Source organism: Euwallacea similis, chromosome 5 (assembly GCF_039881205.1).
Source record: "Euwallacea similis isolate ESF13 chromosome 5, ESF131.1, whole genome shotgun sequence".
NCBI classification, from domain to species: Eukaryota; Metazoa; Arthropoda; class Insecta; order Coleoptera; family Curculionidae; genus Euwallacea; species Euwallacea similis.
Genome location: NC_089613.1, coordinates 5,475,227 through 5,491,330, shown reverse-complemented (window position 1 = coordinate 5,491,330; position 16,104 = coordinate 5,475,227). Strand labels below are relative to the sequence as shown.

At 33.6% G+C, this 16,104-nt stretch overlaps 1 long non-coding RNA gene and 1 pseudogene across 1 annotated transcript in view; both read right to left on the bottom strand.

Moving 5' to 3' along the window:
• The window catches only part of LOC136408862 (uncharacterized), a 133,549-nt gene that overhangs the window by 26,642 nt on the left and 90,803 nt on the right, over positions 1 to 16,104 (bottom strand). The window contains exon 4 of the long non-coding RNA XR_010752135.1: positions 13,243 to 13,355. This is a non-coding gene — a long non-coding RNA (uncharacterized lncRNA). The remainder of the gene's footprint in view (positions 1 to 13,242; positions 13,356 to 16,104) is intronic.
• Positions 9,166 to 9,263, bottom strand: LOC136409330 (U6 spliceosomal RNA; annotated as a pseudogene).

Sequence of the window (16,104 nt, the reverse complement as noted above, 5' to 3'; positions counted from 1 at the left end):
GATGCGAGACACGCCTACTGCAGATTCATTTCTAAACATTTTAAAGATTCTTACGTAGTCTTAGAAATATCTCTAGATAACTATTTTGAGCCTTAGAAAGTAAAAATGTATACATTTTTTTGCCCCTCACAAAATTGCGTGTATTCTGTTTGCGTTAAAGTTTGCCTAAAACTATTTTTGTACAAGAAGGAGCGGTGTATCCTATAGTTTTAGGATCCATTTATCGTCGCTGCCAAAATACCCTAAAATATCCTTAAATACTTGACTGATACGCCACTGATGTTTAAGGAATTAAAGTGCAATTTTTTGTGACCGGCCCAAAAGCACTGCCCTGCGAAGAAAGCAGAGATGTAAGCAAGTATGTTATGTCAGTATTAAACAGACAATTTCATAGTTGTTTATTTAACAAGTGCGGCAAGTGCTACTCTATCGCACGCTGATTGCAGTTGATCGACCGACGCGGAGCGAAGTTCAATCAACAATCGAGTGCGGTACAGACACTTTCGCACGTATTAGACTCAATATATTTCTTACTAACGCACGTGTGCTAACTTCATTTTCTTCCGTAAGCTCGTACAGCCGCCTACTACTTTCCGCTCGCAAATTCGTGCGGTTAACCCATTTTAGATACTTTTTCCATCGAGAAACTTCATGAAAATTGTATATAACCCGGGACAATCGGCTCTCTAGACTTTAACATATGGCAGCCATAAATCCGCGCTGCACGTGGGCATTACGCGTTAATCACAGTTCTAATTGAAACCTTAGATGAGACGATTAAAAGTTAAAAGTATCAATAACGAACCGTGCAAGTGAATTAGCTGTGTCATAAAGCAATCAATACCCCTGTGAGAAATGTCGAAAAGAAATCCTGCCTACGGCGAAATTTCAATGAGAGTACGCCTGCCAATCTATTACTACTGCACCGGTGGAATTGGGCACCATCCAACAGGTTTTATTTAACAATCTGCAGTCCGCAAGCCTTAATATTGCTCCTGCAAATTGTTTCGTTCTCTGGTGCCTACTATGTTCTATTTGAGGCCAATAAATAGAAAAATCACTAGTTCCGCTTTTAAAAAGCATAGGGAAATTCACCAAGAGACTCTGAGCGCGTGCGCATTCCTGAAGTCAAAGCTGAGGTTTTCCAAACGGAAATTTACCATTGTTGGAGTTGGGCAGCCCACTTTTCCCACGAAAGGGAATTTTCCAGAACGTCTGTGGACTTGTCATTCAACTCAGTTCATTGACGCTTACGTGCCATATTTGTTACTTTCTGCTGGTAAGCCGGTAGCAAAAGACCACTGAGCTTGGTCTTAATGCTCCTTTATACAGGGCAATCCTAAGTATCATGTACATACGGAAGGGAGTAATTCTTTAGCTGATTTCATGGCTAAAATTCATATCAACATATGTCCGCAAACGCTTCGTTACCTATCTACAGGGTGTTCAAATTAAAAAAATAAAAAGTGAATATCGTTGATGAATTACAAAATGGAATATTAGTTGCATTTAGTATATATTATTTTTTATTATTTATATATTTATTATATTATATGTATATGTAACATATATACAGTATGTCCACAGATAGAGGGCCCAAGAGGACAAATGGACCAAAAATATATTTTTTTTAAATTTATTATTTATAATATATTTGAAAGAGTTCAGGTATCAATGAGAAAAATGGCGCACTTATGTATAAGGGTTGGAGGAGATTACTTTCAATAATTAATAAGACATAGTTTCTTTGTTAACGTTATTATTATTATTATTTAGGTTATTACTCACGATCATCCTTGCTTTAATTCTTAATAGATAGCTCTAAATAAAATTTAAAAATCCTTCAAAAGAGACAATTCCTTATAATAAATAATTGGTTACCCGTAATAAATTTTAATTTTATCTGACGAATTACAAAAAATAGTTTTTTTTTCTTGATAACTGACGCAGATACGAAAGAACTGCAAGAGACCAAAAAGTTTCTAAATAAAATAAAAAAGTTCTTTTCTATTTTAAAATCTACCAACGGTGCACCGCGAAAAAGTTCAGGGGAAGAAAAGAGGACATGACCCCTGAAAAAATTTCACCTTGTAGATTATCAAAACCATTTGACAAGCGCAATGATGTAAGTCTTACAGCCTAAACTATATTCCAAATTTTAGCTAAATATGTCAAAAACTGCAGGAACTATAAAGAAAAAAATTGAAAAATTTCTAAAATTTTTGCATCTTGTAGATAGGTAGCGAAGCGTTTGCGGACACATGTTGATATGAACTTTTAGTTATAAAATAAGCTAAAAAATTGCCCCTTTTCGTATGTACATAATATTTAGGAACACCCTGTAGAGTCCCAACATGGCGAGAGGGGGTGTGAAACGAAATGTACCTCGAAAAGCTTGTGACTTGTCATAAATAATATACAGGATGTTTTATTAACAATGGGACACCCGAAAGCTGGAAATACTACACGTCAAATGGTGCCGAGTGGAGAAAATATGCCTTATCTAAAAGTTGATAGTTTTCGATATATACAGGGTGTTGAATATAAAATTTTAATTCATTTTTTTGGCATTATTCTGAAAATATTTGGGTTAAACATTTTGTAAAGTTATGTGTTTTTAGGTGGCAAATAAGATATATTTTGCAATTTCCGCGTTGCTAATACAGGGTGCCACTTACGGTCAATTTTACATAAGTTACAATTAATAACTTTTTACCTTGTATGTCTAACATGTAATTTCATCGAAAATTTGAAAAGGCAATCATTTTTCCATTAATTATATATTCTTGTTTCATTTCGATATCTCGATTTGCTTTCGGGAAAAATCTATTTAACGAACACTATGTTTAAATTTGATAATATGAGAAATTAAAAGTGAAACCAAGCAAGTGTATTTTTATTTTCTACGACACATTAAAACATAACTTGACAACTTTTTAAGTGTCTAACTTAGATATTTTCATAACAACGGCAAAAAATTGAATTAAAATTTGAACTTTCAACACCCTGTATATATCCGAAACTATGAACTTTTCAGTGAGGCATATTTTCTCCAATCGTCACTATTTGCTTGTAGTATTTGAAGCTCTCAGTTGTCCTATTGTTAATGAATCACCCTGTAAATCAGCTCCAAGGAAGGCGATGGAGATACTTGCCTGCCCTCCACCAATAGATTTGGTAATTGAAAAAAAAGTCAGTACGCAGTCGAAGCAATAGACAAAGGAGTAAGCTGGAAGCGATGGCAGAAGAGATGGAAATTTAAGATTTTCATGGTCATAACTCAAAAGATGAATAACAAGGTAGAAGGGTGATCCGTGTTAATTTTTTCAGTATTTGGACACATTGGGACACATTACTATCCACTGGAATAGAATCCAAGCGAGTGTGGTTGTAGACATTTCTAGGGAAACTAGGGGAAACTTTTGGAGGAAGACGAAGTAACAGTGAAACGAGTGTATTGAATTTTGAAAAGATGTCTTATGAAGATAGAAATCGATAAACAGAGAGAGGAGCTGGATGCAAAGAAAGCGAAATATAATCCATGCTGAAATAAGTATCGGCGCGATCCGGGGGTAAAGAAAGGGAAGACGAATATAGTTGGTCCCACACAATCAGGGGCTATCGCTGAGCTCCACATTGTTAGGGATCAGATTCTTCAATCCGGAAAAAAAATTCCCTGGGAATGACGTCAAAATGATTCAATTCACATGGCCAAGCCACGTGCAATGCCAGTAAGCGCACGTCACTTTGGCGTCATTTCCCTGGAGACTTGCAGCCAGTGGCTGACTTAGGGATAAATGAGTCCCTGGGAAGTGCGCATTTAAAAGAAATCTCGAACTTGCAAGTGCCACTTAAACGCTAGAAAACATTTTGGTAATTGTCGTTTTTTTCTGCCCTTTAATGCCCTTTCGTCGAAGGCTATTGAAGTTGACCTTTGCCGCATCAACCTTTGCCACTAAATTGTTTCAGTTATAAATACCCTCTTTTTACCATTTCGGTTTTCCTCCCACTAGGGTGATATAGTAGGCCTAACAGGAAAGATTATCCAATATAAATTCTTGGGTTGGAAAAGCACCTGAACTATTCAAACGCCGACGGGTCGCACATGCGATCAATTCCTATTGGACTCGGCTCACTGAATAAATTATTGGAATCTGGGACACAACTGAGAGTGGCCGGAAGCGGATTAAAGTCCCTCAGTATTATTATACACGTAACATTCAAATCATGTTAAAACTTGCTTTCAAGCAGTCAGGTGTCGCTGCCAAGAAGCTGCTTGAGGATGGCAATTAGGTCTCACAGTTTGGTCATACCTAGTGACGCTGACCAAAATCTCTTGGAGGAATATATTGATAAGTCCCGGGTGATGGTTAAGAACAAGCAGAGCGAATTTTTCTCAGTAGAGCAAGGGAGCAGCTTCCTGAATGCAATCAGGAGAAAAATTCAAGCTTCAATGACCACATGGGACTGCATACAATTTCTCCTATTTTTAACATTGCGTTTATTGATAAGTAAACTATATAAATTGAATAGACAAGAGTAACCAGTAGGAGTGCAGTTTGTTTTTCAGTCGACAGTGTAGTTTACACAAAAGTGATAAAAACTCCCTATATGTGTTCATAAATTGTACGGATTAAACTTGTTTATACCCGATTCTCGTGAGCGGTGTTGCCACAATGTGCTTATTTTAATCCTTGAAATTAACATCTGATATAAAGGGTGACCATTAAACAATGTTTCAAGTGAGCATTGAAATATCACAGGCACGTCTTGGATGAGTTCGTCTGTTAAGTGTTATCAGTCAGATATTCAAAGGTAAACAGCGAATGGCTTATTTAACGTTCTAGTTTACGGTTTACCATCGGTTGCAAGGCTTTTTCGAATTATCTCTCGTTATTTAGTGGGTACACTCTGTATGAATAGTGCCCTGGAATAGCAAACCCAATGCAGTGTGAGCGGTCTGAAAGCCATTGTGCTAAGAAATTTTCTCCGGGGTTTTCCTCAATCTGGGGCAAGGGTCAGTAATGGAACATTTGGGGCGAAATTTCTTCATGAAGAGAAAAACGCGCGTATCTCGCACGATTTCATTTTAATTCGATTTGTTGTCTATTCAAAGACACACAACTCTGAGCACCACTTTGAATGCGTACTACAAATGAATCATTAACAAGTTTTTGATTAATTTTAGTGTCTTTCGGATATTTTTGAAAGTACTAAGAAAATTAAGTTTGAAAATGGAATTTGGTCAAACGTTAAATTAAGCAATTTTGCCCCCATTTAAACTTCTTTGTATCTACTCTAGTTTCCGAGATCCCAATGTGAGTGTTGAATTTGAAACGCAACTTTGCTTTTTTTTTATTTTCTGGAGAAAGAGTACACTGTTGTGTATGAGTAAGATAATGTACTCAGGGTTGAAAAACTCTGGGGCAGTCTTCAAAAAATTTAGTAATTTTTTCCCAGACCAAAAAATCACCCTATATACGAATTTTCGAAAAAACGCTATGCACATTTGCTAAAAGTTAGATGGACTAATAGTTATACCTAGTGAACAAATTTGTCACGAGGTGCATTGCTTTGGAAAAAAACGAAGTTTACGAAAATGCTACAATTTTGGATTTTTGGATATACCTATCATCCTTATTTTGAATACACTGTATTTCAAAATCAAATTATACAATAAATACAACAAAACATAAGACTTCAATATTTAATGGAATCATAATAGAAAAAATGATTTAATACACACATAATATTTTAAAATTAAAATAAGGAGAGAAAAAATATATATTTTTACTATTGTTGGAAGGTGACTCAAAAAACTTATATAAAAAATTAAAAAATCGCTATCAATTATTATCAACAAATCATTGACGATAGCGAAAGTTTTGGGTTCTCATTATTGTTTTTGTTATATTTTGATATTCGTTTCGGTTTATTCTAACAATTATAATAAAAGTGTTTTACTATTTATTTTTTAGTTAAAATGCCACATACATTCTCAAACGCTGAATACGCGGACATTATTTTTCTTTATAGGATTTGTGATGGGAACAGAAGCTGCTGTCAGGGAATACAGAAGACAATACTGAGGAAGAAGAATTCCTAACAACTAGACGTATTAATTAGTTTTTAATTATGTTAAAGAAAATGGTACTTTTTTTTAAATGAGATTAGAGACGCATGTTAATTCTGAGCTTAAAGAGGACATTCTGGTTTCTGTGGATAGGAACCCTAAAATAAGCACCAGAAGATTAAGTTTACAACCGCAAAACACCACTGAATCACGATTAAGCGGGGTTTTCAGGAAAAACGATCAACATCCTTACCACACCCAATTGGTGCAACGATTGCCTCCTGGGGAAGTAATTCATCATTTACGATTTTGCAGATGAATTCAAAATAATTGACCGGCTTGGTACAGAACCATGGTCACAGATCAATTTACGATGGATGGTGTGAATAATTCACATAATTCACACGTATGATCTGACGAACGTCTCTTGCAATTCGAGAATATCGCTCGCAAAACCGATTTCTGAAAATGTCTGGAGTGAGATCATAAATACTCAATTAATAGAACCCCACTTCACTTTGTTCGTCCTTTAGAAGGGCCTAATTACTTTGATTTTTTATAAAATGTATTACCGAATCTTCTGAGCAACGTGGGAATTCAAGGGATGTATTTTCAACACAATGGTGCGTCACTCCACCATTCAGTGGCCGCACGACACCATTAAGACGTCATTTATGAAAACAGATGGATAAGACGGGGAGCCGAATCAAGCATGGCCACCGAGGTCACCGGATTTCAATCCCGTTGATTATTTTGTTTGGAGTAATTTGAAAAAAACTACTTTATGCAGAAAATTTAAACACACGGTAAGAATTGGTTCATAGAATTGTTAACTGCTTCTAACAACTTAAAGGCCTGTAATTTAGAGGTTTCCAATTTGAAAATATATTTAAGTAATAGTTGGTAATAGTAAATAACGAATTCTTTATTTCTTATGTTAGTTTTTTGAGTCATCTTTCAATGATAGTAAAAATAAATTTTCTGTTTCTTTTCTTTCGTTATTTTAATTTAAAAATGTTACGTAGATCTTAAATAATTTTCCATTATGATTTCATTAAATATTGGGGAGTTTTGCGTTTTGCTATTAATTGCAATATATATTTTTTTAATGTAGTGTGCTCAAAATAAGGATGGAAGATATATCTAAAATTGTAGCATTTTCGTAAACTTCGTTTTTTTACAAAGCAATGAAGGGCGTGACAAATTTGTTGACTGGGTATAACCATTAGTTTATCTAATCTTTAGCAAATGGGCATAGCTCTTTTCGAAAATTCGGATACAGGATGATTTTTTTGGTCTGGAAAAAACCTACCAATTTTTTGGAAGACATTCCTGGATTTTTTGAATTCCGAATACATTATCTTACTCGTACACAAGAGTGTACCTTTTCACCAGAAAATGAAAAAAGAACAAACTGGCATTACAAAGTTATAGCCAAACTCATTTTTCGACAAAATGTGTAAAACTCCCTATGTGTAATAATAAAAAATGCGAGCAACTTTTTAATGCTCATTCACTATTCCTCTTAGTAATCTTGTTCCATGGTAGAAGTATGTACAGTTCCTCACGACTCATCTTGTATATTTATTAATTATTCGATAATATTCTGTTGGGTTCCCACGGCCTTTGCTAGCGCGTGGACGGGCCAGAACAGATAAGACCCATCAGCACCCTGTGATTTTGATGTTTAGATACCCAGTTGAATACAATAGGACGTTATACCCTTGACTTTGCCCATAATGGAAAATCTCGTGGGAAACTAGCGTTAGGACGTAAGTTTCCTAAATTTTTGCCGCATGGTATTCGTTCTACCAACCATTTATTTTTCTATGTCACACGTGCGAATGTAGTTTCCAGCCTAACATAAAGGAGCCTAATTAATTATTTAATTAAGAATTAGGCATCAAATCCGGAATTAACTTGATGTCGATATCACAACAATAAAATTAGCCCAACCTGATATAATGTCAAATATCAGCAATGATGGCGTTAATTTAGTGCTTAATTCTAATTCCTGCCATCCATCTTTTTATATTGCAGTAAAAACCAAATCGTCAGGCCATTTGTTACGGTATTTATTTGTTGTTTAAACAAAAATCCTCGATACATCATAGTTCACTTCAACGGAATTATTAATATCTATGACAGAATTTGTCCATTAAAAAAGGTTTAGGGCAGAGTTAACGCAAAGTCGCTATGCTGAGAAAGTCAGGTTTAAACAAGACAGATGGCTGATTAGTGTACATGAACATTGAGATCTGATGATACAATTGCTGAGTGATTTATTGAGGTTAATCATATAAAATATAACGAACGACGCTTGCTTTGGAATGTGAGGGATATTGCACGCAAGTTGGTGAGGACAAGTTCAGGTCGAGAAGTAAGTTTAGAAGTTTCTAGCATTTAAAACTAAAAATGTAAATCATAGAAGAATTTCACCAATAAACTTCAAAACCTTGAGGTAATCCCATTACATGCTTTAAATATACGAGAGTAGGAAAATAATAGTTGATTTATTGACAGTTTGATTACAGTTTTAATCCTAGACTTTCCGGAATGACTGCATTAATAGGTGCGTGTTTGATGCACTGTTAGTTTAAGGATTTGCAATGGTCGAGATGTTTATGCAGGCTGTTTTCAAAAATGTGGACCACATTCAGGAAATGAAAAGTTCTTTTCAAAAGATTATACTTGTGCGTATAATTTCTTTTAAACTTACCCTTACGAAAATACAGCTCTTCAAAATTTGACAGCGAAAATGGTATTTTCGAAATAACTTTCCTTTGAGTTGATGAAATTTATGAATTTATTTCAAAGTAATAAATTTATGTTCAAAAATTTTAACGGATCCACAGTATGTATATAACGCACATTTTTAGTTTTAGAGATTTTTGAAAAATTCAAAAACAGGACTCTTTCTTATTAAATTTAGAAATTGCCTAGATGAAAAAAAATTGGATTTTCTCAAAAAATGTTCCACGAAATAAAATGTCTTACGGGACCGTGTAGTAAAAAGGGGTGATGGGTTGGGTAAAGTAAGGTAAGGTAAGGTAAGGTAAGGTAGGTAGGAAGGATTACCACAGACAGTATTACCACCTAACCTAATCTTCACGATTTTGCATGTCATACTTGCGTAGGGGACATGTTAATCTTCTCTTTATCGATCCAATTTTTCAAACCCCCATTTTTGTTACCCTACCTACCTTACCTTATCCCACCCAGCACCACTTTTCACTATACGGTCCCGTAAGACACTTTATTTCATGGAAAATTTTTTGAGAAAATTCAATTTTTCTTCATCTAGGTAGTTTCTAAATTAAACAAGAAAGAGCCCTGTTTTTGAATTTTTCAAAAATCTCTAAAACTAAAAATGTTTGTCATGTACATAATGTGGACCTATTTTAAGACAAAAATGTTGTTTATTTTAGCATCTATTGAGTTTATGCGAAAATAACGCAAGTTTTGAATATTCATTGAGAAAAGACCATGTCTTCACTTCAATTATACAGAGTGGCGCACTGAAAATGAAACAAAGGCGTTTTCAGTTATTTAAAAATTTATTTTCGAAAAATGCTCGGATATGTAAACTTTATATTCGAGATGGACACATTATGAACGTATACTCGCTCCTTTCACATCAACTCTCTAGCCAGGGTGAGTTAAACCTCTAAAATCTTAAATGGAAAGTAGGACCGAGTAATATCTTGTTTGAAAGATTTTTTGATTCTTGTTATTATGATCCCCAATTTGACTAACTTTGATTCAGCAGTTTTCGAGAAATTTGATCAAAAGATGTATTATCTGACATGAATTAATAATGTAAAATTGGCAACAACTGAGGTAAAAATAACATAAAGCAAATACTTTTGACTGATTTTTCAAAAGAATTCTAATAATTTCAATCACTTGTAAGAGTCAAACTCACTTCCAAAAGAAATTAATTTGAAGTACTGAATTATTTAACGAGTAATAGATTATTCATTTATTAATGCAGATTATTTTTAAAAAGCACACATCCAATATTTACTTACGTATTAATTAGTTAATTAAGTGTTTGAGGTGGCGACCACCAGTTTCTAAACAATAATATAAATTTTGCTTAAATCACTGTCCCCCTTTTTGGAGCATTTGAGGATTTATTTGATGGCATTCATTTATTATTCTTTAGCGAAGGTCTTCTAAAAAATTTGGTAGAGGTGCATAGATTTTGATTTTTAAGTGACTCCACAGAAAAATATCCAAAGGTGATAAATCTGGTGATCGTAAGGGCCACTCAATAGTGCCTCTCCTTCCAATCCAAGGATCTGGAAACTATTCATTTAAATACTTTCGGACACGTAATGCGTAATAAGAAGGAGCACCATCCTGCTGAAACATCAACTGGCTCTCAATGTCATTTTCATTATTTTCACATAATTTTATTAATGCCGGATCAATTGTATCTTGTAATAATTCTAGGTACATGTTACTAGTGAGATTTCCGGGTAAGAAAAAAGGACCAACAAGATGATCGCCAAAGATGTCAGCCCAAACATTTAATTTTTGTGCATACTGGGTATGCACCTCATGAAAAATTCTGGCAATTTCATCAGATTAATATGGACAGGTATGCCAATTCATCGTACTGTTTAGAAAAAAAAACAAACATTCATCAGAAAAGCAGATAATAAATAGATAATTATTATTTTTAATTGCTCGTTCACTTTTAAGTTCACAAACAACAATTAAAAACATGAAAGCGATGCATTATTTGTATTGTGTATCTTTACAGAATTTTTTGTCAGAATAAAAAAGGACTAAAAAGTACCTGCTTTATGTTATTTTTACCTCAATTGTTGCCAATTTCACATTATTAATTTATCTCAGATGATATATCTTTTGATCAAATTTCTCGAAAACTGCTAAATCAAAGTTAATGAAATTGGGGATTATTGTAACGAGAATCGAAAGATTTTTCAAACAAGGTACTACTCGATTCTACTTTCCATTTAAGATTTTAGGGGTTTAACTCACCCCGGCTAGGGAGTTGATGTGAAAGGAGCGAGTATACGTTCATAATGTGTTCCCCTCGAATATAAAGTTTACATGTTCGAGCATTTTTCGAAAATAAATTTTCAAATACCTGAAAATGCCTTTGTTTCGTTTTCGATGCGCCACCCTGTATAATTCATGAGCTTATTTTAAGATTACATTTTTATATGTAATCATAAATTTCTCTAAAAAAATAATAAAAATATAAATAATAATAAATATAAATTCCACAGTTTACGATACCTAATTGCAGCATTCATTACCTTGCCGTTTCATCATATCCTTAGGTCAATCGGGGTGAACATGGTTAGATATTTTTGCAAATATCTCTTAAACTATTGTTCCTAATAAAAAAACTGAAGAGGCAAAAAATTTAATAAAAGATATAAAGGATAAAGTTAATGAATAAAATCTAAAAATGTCATAAAAAGTTCTGATGTAAAATATTGAGAACAACCACGAGAAAAGTAACGCCCTGTGGAATATTTGAAATAATTGTTACTTCAGTTTATTCGTAATGCTAAATTAATTGTTATTACCAATTTAGAGTTAATTATCTTTACAATTAATAGAGAAATGAATTAAAATCGAAAAAAAAGAAACTTCAACGCCCTGTAAATAAAAATGTAAATTATTTAGGACATGTCTTTATATGAGGTTTTTATCTTAATATGAGCTCATGATTCATTCATTTCTTTTTTACCATCAATTAAGAAACACTGTATAAAGAATAAATATGTATTTAGGATTTACTTTGTTTACACAATTGGTATTAAAATATAGCAAAGGTGGAAACCTGCATTATTTTTGCATTAACCCAATACACAGACGGTAGACTAAAAAATGCACACGAAATTCCATTATTTTTGTAAAATACGCCCTTGGGCAAAATGGTGTTTTCATGGAAAATGGTTCGGTTTACGTACAATACATACATCAACCACAAGTACCTTCTTTTTCTTAGGTACGCCAGAAATCTAACAGACCACATAACTGTTAAAACAATTAAAAACCTTAAAAGTTTAGGGATAAAGAAGTTGAGGGTAGCTTCCCCTCCGCCTCCATGAAGATGTAGAAAGAAGCGTTAAGTCTATCTTATTAACCTTGGTATGATACACGAGCGATTCAAAATTTATTACATTTAATCATCTGCAAGAAAAGTATTTAGAAAGTACCCTTTTCACTATAAAATTTTGAAGAGATTTATTTCCATAAGGGTAAGTTTTTGGAAAACAATTTAAAAGCAAAAGTACAATCTTTGGCAATAACTTTTTACTTCCGAGATATTGTCCACATTTTTGGAAATACCCTGTATACATAATGATCAGGTAATGGGGAAATGCTTTTATAACACTATCTCCATTTTAAAAAAATCGCAAACATAAGAATTGTAAATTTTGAATTTTTAAGAAGTAGGTAAATTCCCTAATAGGAATAATTTCAACTTGAACATTTTTTTTTTGGAAACTTAATTACCTTTAAATGAAAAAAATCTGCTTACGCCAATGTCAATTATCGTTAAAGGCCTTTCAGAAGTGGCACAAAATATTGTTTTCTCAGTTATACAACTCATAATCAGAATTTTCTTATTATGATGATTGAATGTGTGTTAAGAACAAAACTCTTTAGAAGAGATGGTGGAGAAATTCTTTTTTTCGATTATTTAGGAATTTATTGGCTTTCGCTTTCAGCAATTTGAGAAAAAGGTTCATCTACGTCAATGAAATTTGAAGTAGAACACGATAGCGTATCTGAAGGCAACGTGACGCAAACGAAAATTAAAGGAATTTTTCTCAAAATTTCGTCTAGATGTTCATGGATTCGTTACTATGGAAATTTTCAGAAAATTTCTGAAATCTTAAATTTCTGAATACGCAATTTGAGGCTTTTTCATTTTAGAGACATATTCAAAGTGACGAAATCAGGAATCAGAATTATTTTGTATATCGGAAGCTGAAGGAGTAATCTCAAACAGTTTGATTAAACCCATAGAATTAATTGAGACGATTAATTTAACGTATTTTTGTCGCTTAAAATTTGCAATTTAAGTTAAATTATCCTTAAAACATATGAAGTTGTTTTGGGTTTAAAAACATCTTCTATTACAACTACTGAAATTAAGAAAATTTTCAACTCACCTAAACTTGCTAATGCTTAGCTACCAGGAGTATGTCTCGAGAGAGGGGAGGGCTTCTTTAAGGGCTCCTTCCTGGAGTTGCAGATTCACCTGATGCTGACCACTGAAGAGTACCTTTGAAATTAAAATGTCGAATGTTTATAATGGGAGAACCTACTTCTAGAAGGCAGTGAAGGATGTCTTCCTTGCCAAGATTCTTTAGTTAAGAAAGTTCGAGACATTTTTTAGCAGAGTAATGATGCAAATGTTGCTGTGGTGTGTAACACATCGTGACACAGTCATTTAAATTCAACCGATTTGCTTTATTACGTATTATTAATGATGAAAATATTAAGTAGTTACTTCATATCTCATTTTGCATGTTTCATGCATTTCTGGTGAGCGACCAAGCTTATAGTCTCTGCATACCGTAGTGGCTAACCTTCTAAGGAATCTGAACTTTTCAGCATATCCGAGATTTATCTCAGGTTACTTCCAAGTACTTTTTTTAGTAATTTTGGAGGTTTAGCCTAGGCGGTCCGAAAAATTGATAATAAACTACTTGGTAAAATATCAATCAAGCCTAAATAGTACGTTTACCGACAAATTCTAACATCTTGCATCGTTGGGATGCTCCTAAGAGGAGCAATTTGCCTTTAATGACGGCCTTTTACATGGGCCAATCAACGTGAAATTATAGGCCTTAAATTAAATCAAAAAGAAGTGTGGGTTAAGTTTTCATTTTTGGAATATTATTGGAGGATAATTATGTTTTAGTTGGCTAAAACATTGTTTAAATTTGCATGAAAGAATTTAAAAGAGTAATGGAGTAATTGACACATATCCCATTATATAATATGTAAATGTATGTATACAAGGTGTCCCTTTAGGGAGTTCAACTTTGGGAATCTGAGTAATCATAAAAGATACGAGGTCGGTTAAATGGGCGCAATGTTACGCAATTTGCAGATAATGAGTATGCCGTTTCAAAATTTGAAAAATTCCGGTGGAATTTCGATGGTATTCGAGAAAAATGGAAATTTTGGATAAACGTTTAAATTTTTTCCTCAGCTTATTTTACATCATTCAACATGATTAACGCTTCATCGGAGCAACTTTTCCTCTCCTACAACGTGATGACGTAATATTTTAAATCCGACGTTTCGATGTTACGCAGTCATCATCAACTTTGTTTTTTTTTATTACCACCATCTTGATTCTCCATATTTTTAAATTCATCTTTTTTCTGATAAAAATTATGTATTACATGTTATGGTTCAGTCTTGCAGTTTGCTGGAAATAAGTAAATGCTGTTTTAGCAAGCAATGACTTAGAAATACCAAGATAAGAAATAATTGTGGGCGTTTTAAATTATTATTGTAGAAGTGCGCTAAATTAGACAAATATCCTATAAAACCATTAGAGAGACCTATTTACAACATACAGTCAGTCACAAAAGTATTCGTACATCATTTAAATTACTAGTATAACAAGCATTTAGGAAATGTAATACAAGATTGACATACATATGTTATCCATCCAACATTGTAATGCAACAATCTGCCTTTTCGTCTTTTATTCGATTTGGAAATAAGATTTCACACACAAGTAAGAGTGGAATTGTCCCCTAATCTCGCTTGTACCGTATATGAGCAAATGCGTGAAAGATAAATTTACTTTAAAAGGATGTGTCATAGTCCTATACCTGAACTTTAAAATTTAAATAATAAATACAGTTTATCTGTTGTCTTTAGGTGTTGGATTATTTTGGTATTTTTGCCGAAGATACCTGAAGAACGCCATGATGGTTGTAAACAAGTCAATTGTGCGTCTACGTGTCCGATAATATGACGCATCTTGACATCTTGACAAATGACATCCTTGCGTCAAGCTAAACATGATGGAGCTGTCATTTTTGAGTTAAAGGTGAAAAGTGCAGTGGCTCGAATCCCGATTAGCGGCGCAGATAACAAATTATGTTTTGTGCCGATGTTGTAAACAATTGTAGTATTCAACATTGTTATATGATAATCTGCTCTTTTTTATTTTTTTAACTCAATTTTTGTTCATTCCTTTATTCACACACGGAAAAGTGTATTTCGATGGAACGAAAATGTCAGAAACGGTGATTTTACTCTGAAACCGTACGATCAAAGCGAAATATACATAAATTGTCCAAACTGATTAAATCACGCTTTAGATAAGTTAAAACAATTAAAATTCTGTTTATAAGTTCCAAAACTGCAGGATGTCAGAGATTTACTACGCATCACAGAAAATTGTCAGTAATGAGTAGTGGTGTAATTAATAATAAGTATCTCTTGGTTAAGTAAGTTCCAGAATTAGCCCTCGTTCAGGAGAAAAAGGAAAGGAAAGACTCTCGGATAATTCACATATTAAGGGATTTATCTGAAGGATCTTATCCCTGAGTGGAGAAATACATACAAGAGATATACATATTTGGAACATTAATTTTAAAGACAAATAATATTCTTTGACCGCCCATTTTGATCCAATTAAAGATAAAGTGACTTCAGCAAACACCGGGCAATTAAATCTGGAAAATAAAACGATCGATTTGAGCTATATCTGTTACGTTTTATCGGAGCAAAAAACCCTAAATCAAAAATTCATTAACGCCCTACTGACCAAGGGAACAGTCTTCGTGACACCAAAAGCGTTTAGAAGGAGGTTTTCGAAAACAATCACAGTTTTCGCATTGATTGTCTGACCGCAACTAACAACTTATACAGAGAGATCATTTAAATTTCATATCTAGTCAGCTGTAAAGTTTGTTGAAGAAAAGAACGTACGTCGATAAAAGTAAATGAAGCGACATAACCTCACTCGGCTCCTTTATCAAAAATTAATTTTAACCTAATTT